The sequence below is a fragment of the Calliphora vicina genome, chromosome 1 (genome assembly GCF_958450345.1).
Source record: "Calliphora vicina chromosome 1, idCalVici1.1, whole genome shotgun sequence".
Lineage (NCBI taxonomy): Eukaryota > Metazoa > Arthropoda > Insecta > Diptera > Calliphoridae > Calliphora > Calliphora vicina.
Genome location: NC_088780.1, coordinates 40,071,638 through 40,084,236, shown reverse-complemented (window position 1 = coordinate 40,084,236; position 12,599 = coordinate 40,071,638).

Genomic DNA, 12,599 nt, shown 5'->3' with positions numbered 1-12,599 from the left:
AATATATATACATATGTAGATTATCACTTTTAGGTCAAGAGTTATTTAGGTTTATTTATTTACTTTTTTTAATTTTGTTCGATCTTTTTTTAGTTTTTTAGATATGTCGGCCCTACGATGGTTCGAAATTGTTTTTTTAAAATATCACCTATATTCGCTATAAAATTTCGAATACTATAAAAACAACCTACTAACAGCCATGTCGTCCCTATAAAAAGTTACACGCATCCAAAATTGGTACATGTAAAAATGGCCGTATTTTTTACGAATTTTCTCAAAAAAGAAAAAAAATTTCTTCGGGACTATCTAAAATTTGTACATGATTCGAAAAGAGAACCTAATGCAAAAGCGTAGAAAGTAAAACTTGGCTCATTTAAGTGGACCTAGTCGCCTCCACACTTATCCATACTTTGCCACTTAAAAAAAAAATTTTTGGTTTGAGCAAAAAATTTTAAGAAGGCAAAGCACCGATCCTCGAATAAGCTCCATGCGTATCTAGCCCTATATCTTATTTAAACGCGCACAAAGTTATTTTACTATCACACAGTAAATAACGTCACCTTGGGGTGTTTTCTAAAAAACTTAGTTTTTGGAACATATTTTCCCCGTATTAGGAATTTTGGTATTTGAAAATAAAAAGTGTTAAAAATTATCTACACTATTTCTAACTTTTGTTATAATAGCTTTAACCGTTAAAATTTTACATTAATTAAAATTTTATATTTTTGTTCATGAAAAATCCCAATATTAAAATTTTTTAGTTTCTATGGTAAATGAAGTCCGAAAAATTCATAAAATTATTTCGTTTCACTAAACTGTTAATCTTCAAGTACTAAGGTTTTCACCAATACCAACTACTTATACAAAAAGCTTATATTTGTTCATCAGGAGCTCCTTGCTTTTGAAAAATTTTAACGTTTTTTTATATATTCCATGCAAAATGTGTTTTTTGAAAAAACGTAAAAAAGGCCATTTTTACATGTTCCAACTTTGGATACGTCTAACTTTTTATGGGGAGGACATAACTGTTAACTAGTTACTTTTATAGTATTCGAAATTTTATTGCAAATATTGGTGATATTTTAAAAAACAATTTCGAACCACCGTAGGTAGGCCCGACATATCTAAAAAATTAAAAAAAGATCGAACAAAATTAAGTAGTAAATAAATAAACCTAAATAACTCTTGACCTAAAAGTGATAATCTACATATGTATATATATATTTGTAGATCTTCTCTAGGGCTATTTATATTTTAAATATCAGCTCATTCGGATTATAATTAGATTTCTGGCGATTTTTTTAAATAATGTGAGACACAAGTTGGCGTGCAATTTTGCTAATTAAGCGTAAAGTGCTTTATCTACATCTATGGTATCTTTGGTGACCGCCACTGAAATTTTCCGGCAAAAATAATTAATCCTTAAATGTCCTTTTTGAAAGGACTTTTTTCATTTTCTCGAAAAAATGGTCAAATTGACCCCTAAGGTGAGGAGCTAGAGGTTAAGATCTTCCACAAAAATTATCCCCATAAAATTCCACAATATAACTCTGACCATAAGAATTCTCTCAGATATTAACTTACAACATTTTTTTCAGTTAGTATACTGCTCCCTTCGATCAAAAAATGAAAATTTTGACCCAATGTAAAAAAAAATTCAGACCAGCCGGACTATAAGTTTATTCTACAAAAATTCTCTACTCAACATGCCCTTTCAGAATTATAGGGTCGCTATTCTGTTCCAAAAATGCTGTTGGACAGTGTTATTAGAATAATTCGATTAATTTTAAACGTGTGATTGAATTATTGGAACAAGTTAAAATCTCTTATTCGAATTATACGTTTTATTCGAACAAGAGAAACATCTAATAATTTGTTTACCCTAGTATCCATGCTCTGAGGAAAATATACCCCTAGATTGGAGATCGCAACACGACAATGACTCAAAATACGCCTTACAAATTGCTTAAAGATCGAACATAGTTTTTTTTTGGTTTGGGTTATTTTGGTTCCATCAAACCTGCTTCTAGAACAACTTGTCACTAAACCACATACATACATTCATATTTAACTGCATTTTCTGTTGGAAAAACAATGCATTATTTTACTTTTCTGTCTCTTGTATGCATTATAAAACGTACTATTTAACAACGAGAACGTGTACATGTTTCGTTACTTCCATTCACAATAAAAACAACAAACTAAAAAAATATTAAAGCAATATTTATTTGATTTGAACCAAAAAAAAACAACAACTCATATTTGTTTATTTGTGAGCGTCGTATGTCAAATATAAAAAAATAAGTACAAGTCTCTGTTTTTTTAGAGCAAATAAATGTTGATGAGGTTGTGCATTTTTCATAATTTGTATTTCGGAATATAAATTGTCATAAATTTTGTTACCTGTACTGAATTTTCAGTGCTGTATTATAATAGAGTCATAAAAATATTTATTGCATTTAAAAAAAAAAAAAATTTAGAGTACATATTTGAAAAACTCTAGAATCCAATAAAATTAATTTTTAAATTTTGATATACCTCTAGAATTTTTTATTTTACTGGCAAAACATAGAAAAATTGGAACTTTCATTCAATTTAAAAATGTTTCTATTTAAAAATCTACTTAAAATAATTTATTTCATACTTTGAATAAAATGAAATATTGTACATAAACTAGTTTTAATTGTATTTTTTTTTTTAAAAATATTGTTATTTTGACCCAAAACTTTAAACTTCATATAAAATGTTCAACCTTTAAAGTTTAAACCATAGACAACATCTAGATAGGTAACTGAGAACAATTTCAGACCTTGAGAGCTTCGAAAATCATTCAAAATAAGGGTCACTCCAACAAAAAGTTGTCGATGTTCCCAACTAAAAGTTTAATTCATTCTATGATACCGTTTTCAATTTTTGTCCTGGTTTCAGTATCTGGTGATCTGGTTCAAAGGAGATAAAAGTAAGTTTTTAAGGTTTTTATTATTTGTTTTCATATTTCTCGTTAAGATATCATGTGAAAGATCTTTGAAATTTATGTAAATTTACCTGTAATTCCAAAAATATTCGAACATATAGCTTACATCAGATCACAGAGAAAATAGGTTTCGAAAAAGTATAATCAAATTGGAACTAGATTGAATTTAAAAAAAAACAAGTAAGAGTGCTATATTCGGCTGTGCCGAATCTTAAATACCCTTCACCAAATTATACTTCAAAATTTTAAATATTTTTAGGTAAACAAAATTTAATTTTTTTTCCAGTTGTTTTTTGAATTTTTTGGAAAAAAAAAATTTTTCGATTGTTATTTTATTTTTTTTTTTTAAATTTAAAATTTTTTTTTTTTAAATTTAAAATTTTTTTTTTTTAAATTTAAATTTTTTTTTTTTTTAAATTTAAAAATTTTTTTTTTTTAAATTTAAAAAATTTTTTTTTTTAAATTTTAAAATTTTTTTTTTGTTTTTTAATTTTTTTTTTTTTAAAAAAAAAAAATCTGGTTCAAAATTTTTTTTCCCGATTTTGACCCATTGTAGGTCCAACTTTCTATGGTCTTATATACGACGTTGCAAATGTCTTTGAAATATCTATCATTAGATATCCATATTGTCTATATTAATGTCTTAGTAATCCAGATATAGGTAAAAAAATAGGTCAAAAATCGAGGTTGTCTTGGTTTTTTCCTCATATCTCAGCCATTTGTGGACCGATTTTGCTGATTTTAAATAGCAAAATTCTCGAAAGCATGTCTGACAGAATTATTGAAGATTTGGATCCCGAAGATATCTGGGGTCTTCAGAAAACTGATTTCAACAGACAGACAGACAGACAGACGGACAGACAGACAGACAGACAGACAGACAGACAGACAGACAGACAGACAGACAGACAGACAGACAGACAGACAGACAGACAGACAGACAGACAGACAGACAGACAGACAGACAGACAGACAGACAGACAGACAGACAGACAGACAGACAGACAGACAGACAGACAGACAGACAGACAGACAGACAGACAGACAGACAGACAGACAGACAGACAGACAGACAGACAGACAGACAGACAGACAGACAGACAGACAGACAGACAGACAGACAGACAGACAGACAGACAGACAGACAGACAGACAGACAGACAGACAGACAGACAGACAGACAGACAGACAGACAGACAGACAGACAGACAGACAGACAGACAGACAGACAGACAGACAGACAGACAGACAGACAGACAGACAGACAGACAGACAGACAGACAGACAGACAGACAGACAGACAGACAGACAGACAGACAGACAGACAGACAGACAGACAGACAGACAGACAGACAGACAGACAGACAGACAGACAGACAGACAGACAGACAGACAGACAGACAGACAGACAGACAGACAGACAGACAGACAGACAGACAGACAGACAGACAGACAGACAGACAGACAGACAGACAGACAGACAGACAGACAGACAGACAGACAGACAGACAGACAGACAGACAGACAGACAGACAGACAGACAGACAGACAGACAGACAGACAGACAGACAGACAGACAGACAGACAGACAGACAGACAGACAGACAGACAGACAGACAGACAGACAGACAGACAGACAGACAGACAGACAGACAGACAGACAGACAGACAGACGGACATGGCTTAATCGACTCCGCTATCTATAAGGATCCAGAATATATATACTTTATAGGGTCGGAAATGAAAAATGTAGAAATTACAAACGGAATGACAAACTTATATATACCCTTCTCACGAAGGTGAAGGGTATAAAAAACGGAAAACAATTTCGTTGAATTTATTTAGCGTTTATAACTTATCAATTTCAACTAATTACTTTAAATATTTTTATTTTAAAATTTAAAAAATAAAAACTTTAATTTTTGTTCAAAATTACAAAACCTCAAATATTTTTGAATTTGCGCGAGAATTTGAATACGACATTGCAAGCATTTTCAAAGATCTTTCACATGATACTCATACATTATATGTTTCCTTTGCGAGAAATAAGAAAAAAATCATAAAAACCTTAAAAAGGACCCTTCATACAAACAGGGCCACCCTAATATACATATTTGCATCTACGTGTTGTACTTACTTTTAATCAGTCATTGATTAGAAAAAATAATATAGGTTTATGTTATTTAATAAAGTAAGTTTATTTATTAAAGTATTATTATTTATATTAAATAAAACAAATATATTGTTTTGAATAAATAAACATAATCGCTAAATATAATTAGATGCATATGTATAAACAAATAATATTCAACTTTGTATTTAAATTACAAATTACTTAACCTAGGGAAGTACTTAGATAATTTGATTTGTATTGTATTGATCGCTGGCCATTTAATTCATTCTCTTGTTAATACTGCACTCTTAATAAACTTAATCTGCAATGAGTTCAAACAATAAGAAATTAATTATTGTGGTGGTTCTTAAAATTAATTGCTTAAAAAAAATAAAAATAATGATAATATTACTAGGAAAAATAATGAATAAATTATAGACTCGTGAATAAATCCTGTCAATTGATTTAAAAACAAGTAAGGGTATTTTATTTACATGTGCCGAATATTGTATAGCCACTTTCAATGATAATAATAAAACATTTTTCTGATATGAACCGATACTCATACAAATTGGTAGGTAGATTTAGGTTTATGTGCTTGCTTATGTCCAATTTCATCACGATATTAATTATTATCAGACAATTAATTATAAATGTTCAAGCCATGTTCTGTATGGGGACTAGGAACAAATGATTCCCTATTTTTGCCATACTTTAACGTATAATTTCAGAGTACTTAGAACTAATTTGCAAATATTTATCAGCATTACCGCATAATCAACATATTTATGACAGTTCGAACAGTATTCCGAGGGGACATTTGTATAGGGGCTAGATGAAATCATGGACCGATATTGCCCATTTTCAATAAACCCTATAAACAGAAAGTATTTGTGGAAAATTTCAGCCAGATAGCCAAACAGACAGACGGACGGACATAACTAAATCATATTAGAATTTTATAAGGACCTAAAAAAGGGATCATTTTATTTAATTCTTTTTTAAACAAAATAGACAACGGAATTGTAATTAGTGTGTACAAATTTAAAATTGGTATTTCAATTAGATCAAAAGTTATGGTAGTTTTTGTATAAAAACTTGCACAATTTTCTATGAAACGTAGGGCATTTTAGTACATTTATAGTCTATTCAAAAAAGAGTTTTAATGCAGAATGAAATAAAAATTGGCACAGACCTTGGCACAGATATTATATCAATTGTGTAATAAATTATAAAGGCATTTTATGCAAAATAAGCCAGATTTATCAAAAAATATAGATTTTTGTGACCTTTGATCTTCGATATTTCGCGTAACCTTAACGTTTATTGTACAATATCAACATACTAGGAAGCATATAGGGTATTCGAATTATTCGATTTTTCTCTTGTTCGAATAAAACGAATAATTCGAATTAGAGATATTAACTTGTTCGAATAATTCGATCACACATTTAAAATTAATCGAATTATTCGAATAATTTAATTTTTTTAAAAAAGTAAAGAATGAAGTTTTGATGTCGGTTTTTTTAATATTTTATTGTTAAAGAAAAGCTAAAAATAACGTTAAAGACCATCATTAAATTTTCAACAGAAATATTCTGATCAGATTAAATCCCGAACAATCTACAAAACAATTGACAAGCAAACCCTTTAGCTTCCGTTTTGGAGGTATGCTTTAAAAAATTTGAGCTAGTTGGACATGATCCTGAATTCAAATACAATATAAACGTATTAAGAACTTTTTTATGTCGTTCATTAATTCGGGGTTTAAATTGAATAACTAATTCTTTAGTAAATTAATTATTCACTATTTCTAAATTATTTATAACAAATTGTATTATACATCAATTGGGGAATTACACAATAAAGGGAATCTGTTCAAAGTTTGATATCATTGTCAGTGAACGTGGCTAATTTGAAGCCAGGCAGTACATGATTGACGCATTTATAAATACGCAAAAAGTTTATTACCATGTTAGACAAAGATGTTCAACCATGTTCAAAATCATGTATTAGACGAACTCCATGCTTTTCTTCCAACAAAACGTTAGTTTGCAATATTTGTGTTTATCATTCGATTTATTAAATATTTTGCAACACTTTCTTACGTACGCGGTTAAAAACATCACTTTAATACATATATTTTAAGATCATGGCCTTCATCTATTTCAATGTAATCATCATAAATGTCATCCTCAATATCATTTTCGACGACCGTTTCAAAATCACTTTCTCCATCACATTAAACTAGAGTTTCGTGGTCGGTTTTAATCCAAACCGAAACCGCGGTTATTCAAGGCTTAAAACCGAAACCGACAATTATTCTTCGGTTTTTACTTTTAATATATTTTCAGTAGAAAAATTAAAAATATAGAAATGAGTAACAAACTTTTTCCTCCAAAAATTCATCCAAGTATTTCCTGACAATTAAAATTCAATTGACTGCAAAATTCAATTCCATACAAATTTTGTTTTATAAACCTTTGATAAATTTATAAACTGTTTATGCATATGGGGGTTATTTATTTTCAAATATGCAATAAAAGTATGGAATACTGGCTGACCCGGTGCGCTACGCCATACCAATTAGAAGATAGAAATATTACTATTAAGTCTCCCTTAGTGAATTAATAATAATTCAGGATAACATTATAAAATATTCCAAAAGTACTATTACAATAAAGAAATAGTACTATTTACGAAACCTATCGGTTTTAAATTTTTTAAACCGATTCTTTTAATATTTCGCCAGCTAAATAACAAACATTTTATTCAGTACCTTTTATTTTCATTGGTTCAAGTCCTAAGTTAAAATTTTTGAAATATTTGTTTTTAGAATTGTAACTTCTTGTAGTAATATTTATATATTTATAGAAGGAGCTATCGGAACACTGATCTACAGTGACCGAAAGTCCCTTTGTCTTTAGTTATTTGTCAAATTTCAGAAACAATACAATTTTTGTGAGTCATTATTACTTATTTAAATTTGAATTATGAAAAATTCTAAGCAATTTAATAAATTTAAATATATATAAACATTTATTCGTTTTATTCGATTATTCTAAATAAAATTGTTCGAATTATTCGTTATTCGAAAATGGCCATTTTTAAATTGTTCAAATAATTATTCGTAAGAAATTATTCGATTAATCGAATGAATACCCTAGTAGCATATTTATAATAGTAAGATGAAGGTATATGGCAATTTTTGTTTTATTTAACCCATTGGAATACCAATTTTTACACAATAGTTATAATTCAGTTGCCTTTTTTGTGAACAAAAATTAATAAAATAAAAAGATCCGTGTTTGATATATCCATGGATAAAGACGTTTATTGATTTTAGAGGGCCTTTTGCTAAAAATTTCATAAAATTTAATTTTTTACAAAAAAACTTAAAAAATTAACCATATACGACATGGGCTTGGTTTACATATATACTTTGAATTTAAATAAAATCATAGGCGGTAGAAATCCAACCTTGGTTGAAATAAAATGGAATTACCTGTTAGTAAAATAAGAAATCCTATAACAATTCAATAAATAATGTTCGTTTTCGATTTTATCACTAAAAGCTTATAAGCCACATAATTATACAACATTTAGTTTTTTCCAAAATCTTTTAAGACAAAAGAGTAAAAGTCATTTAAAAATGAATATGTACTAAGAACATTTTAATTGTAACAAAATACTGAGTTAAATACTTGAAGTAAAGTTGAAATTTTTTGGAAGCGGTTCACTGGAATTAATTTCAAATGAGTAAAATAACTTTAAAATCGGTGACCAAAAAAAATATGACTTTTGGCTACATTCTCAATGTATGTGCCGCTACAAACGCAAGATTGCCAGTCAATAACATATTATTATTTTCCATTAGTTTTACCGAATATAAATATTAACTTTGCATGGCCCCGCCCATTTTTAACCTAACTACATAGAATGATAGGGATGTAAATCATACATAGTTTGAAGATCCACACTCTAATATTTCTCTAGATACTCGACTACTAAGTATTTATTTTTTATTACAGGTAACACAGTCACGATTCAGATCCCGGCCATTTTTAGTATCGCTTAGTATCACATTTTCTACATAATCGAATAAATATTATAAATTGAATATCAAACCGTCCACATAGTTATTACAAGAGTACATTAAAAGCGAAGCTGGTATTTAAAATACTACATGAGAGTAGAATTTGATTTAGCTTGTCTTAGAAAATAAATAATTTGTATTTGTCCTTATTTGCAGTTTTAATTTTAAGACCTTTTGCACAGTCAATAAGCCTTAATTAAGTTAGCTCTAGAGAAACTTAGACAGCAGGAATTATTTATAAAAAACCATCAAATAAATGTACATCATACCCAACCAAATTCAGTTAATTTTCAAAGTACCTGTGCATTCTATAGTCTTAGAAAGTACTTTAGTATTTATTTATCCATTGCGCAATTTGTTTGGTTTCTTGTTTTATTTTTAATTATCATCATAAAATGTGCTGTTTGATGTTACTTTGACTCTTTTTTTCCATTGAATTAGAATTTTGTATTTAAGTGTTTATAGTCTAGTTAAACATTTATTATGACATCAATAAATAAACTGGCATTAGTAAATATAAATATGAGTATAAATTATTTTATACGCCAGCCAGCCTTAAGTTTACCTTAGTGATGATGATGATGTGTTCTTAGCAACAACTTTACAGCACTTGTAATTAAAAAGTGGGTCTTTGGCGAAATTACACGACACTCTTAAAAACTACAATCTAAATGTATAAAGAACGAGTAAATCCAATGCATTTTGTGTAATAAGTAGTTTTTAAGTAGAACTAAAGTAGCTAGAATATTTGTCTGAGTGGAATTTGAAAGTATTTTTGAAGGTCATTATTTGCTGGGATAGGAAAACCTAGTTAGAGAATGATAATTTGATTTACTCTCAGAGTTAAGTCTTCTATAAACATGGCATTACTGTAAATTTCAGCCAAATTTAAATGTTACGCAAAAATTTAGACACCTATCACAGACTGCTTCTAAAATCTAAAGCCAGTCCATACCCTATAGGAACCGATAACTGTACAACTTCGCTTCTGTTTCATTCCATTTAGGTCATTCACAACTATCCCTTATTTTCCAAAATCCATCATTGTCATCTTTAATTCACATCATAATTAATTTGGACATTAAAGAAAAACCTCCTTAAAATATTAATCTCAAATCTAAAATATAAAGTTTGTATATCTACATAAGTCATTTTGCCTTGTGTTTTTTAATTAACTGGCAAGTTTCTTTTTATCAAGTCTCTTAAATCAAATATAAAAAATAAAAAAAATATTTTATATTGCTTAATTTTCAGAAGACTTGACTATGGGACAAGTGCTTCAAAATTTATTGATTTCTTTGTATTCATTTCAATTCTTTTTTTTTACGTATTTTTCTTACAAAAACTTTATGTAGTACACACTTTTATTTTCAATTTTACTACAAAAACAAAAATAGTCACACAATAAAAATATGACTTCACATAAAATTTATAAAAAAAAAAATTAAATAAAAACTCAAATATTATAAAAAAAAAATATATATAATAAAAAAAAGAGCACTTTTGTTATCAGCAAGTACTTGAGGTAACAAACGAAATACACACGAGTACAATACAACAAATAGTACTAAACACTTGAAATATTGGGAAAATAAAAGAACAGTATCAAAATATTACGATCAGTTGACGTTATAAATTCATCAATAAGAATTCATTTCAATTTTTTTTAGTACTGACTTTTCAATATGTAGCATATACATACGATTATTTATTAATAATATTTAGTGGAGAAAGATAAGAGTTTAAGACAAATAAATAATTTATATTTTATATCGAATAAACAATTTTATACAGACATTAAGACCCTGTAGCTGTAAATGGAGTAAAAAGCAATAACAAGCAAATCAACACCCCATATGTGGGGATATATTGGGAAAATGAGCAATAGTAGGGTTTTAGGTTTTTTTAAACTTTAATATATCTATGTAATATTACAAATTTAGCTTTTAACATGCTCCAGCAGCATATCCAATAAAACTTTTAAATTTGTAGTTTTTTGTAGTCAGGAATGTTTAATATTTAATAACTATAAATATGCAAAGGTGCTAAGTCCATTTTATTTTGTAAAAATTTCAAAGACTTATCTAAGTAAAATGGAATTGACTATAAATATGTTACTAAATATATAATACGATTTTTAATTATTGGTTTATTCATTAAATTTCAACCAAAAAATGTAAATCATAAATTTTGTTAATTAAATATTTGATAATTTTGAAATTTATTATCACCTCGACACTCTGATATTAAAGTCGCAAAAAGGACCTATGAGATGCAAATGCACAACTGTGATTATTTGTCATTATAAGTCATACAAAATAAGTAATAAAACTGCATTAACCCTCTAACCGGCAAGGCTGCCTTTAGGCGGGCATGTTAAATGTATGTAATGCTGCTTTATTTGGTTATTTTTCCAAATAAAGAGGTAAACAATTCACTTATTGTGATAAACAAGAACGTGCACTTGTCTTTTGTTTGTTTTTATTCCAAAGTATTTCTATTTTTTTCAAACAATAACCTGGCATATTATTTTACCTCGAAATAAAATTGGCCGGTTAGAGGGTTAACAGATTTAAAAAATATTTAAAATCAAGAATTTTAGAACGTTTTTTGTGTCTCCTTTAATATTTCTGAAAATGATCACGTTTTTATATAGGGTATTCATTCGCTCGATTAATCGAATAATTTCATACGAATAATTATTCGAACAATTTACAAATTACCATTTTCGAATATCGAATAATTCGAATAATTTTATGTAGAATAATCGAATAAAGGCACATACACTGGTGGACAAAATTCACCGCCATTTCCCCCTTAGGATGCATAAAGGACAGCCACGCTACGTTTTTGTAAATTAAGATAAGTTAAAAAGACTTGTTTTAACTGAAGTATAATTAACATTAATTATTGTTTTTGTTGAAAAAAGTAAAATTTTGTGTTTCAATTACATTTATAACGTAGGGTCCTTTAAACATTCTAAAGGGAAATGGCGGTGACTTTTGTCCACCAGTGTACATATTTAAATTCATTAAATTGCTAAAAAAAAATTTAATAATTCCAAATTTAAATAAGTAATACTGACTTTCAAAAATTGTATTGTTTCTGAAATTCGACAAATAACTGAAGATAAAGGGAGTCTTTCGATCACTGTAGATGAGTGGTCCGATAGCTCCATCTATAAATATATATAAATAATACTGCAAGAAGTTACAATTCTAAAAACAAGTATTTCAAAATGTTTAATTTAGGACTTGACCCAACGGAATAAAATCGCTTATTTGCTGTCGTTTCGAGACATTTTACTATTTCTTAAATAAATTTTCAACAAATCACGCGATTTCAGAAATAAAACCTGATTTAAATAGTAGATATTAATATCTTTCTAATCTGTAATTAATCAAAATTTTTACTTG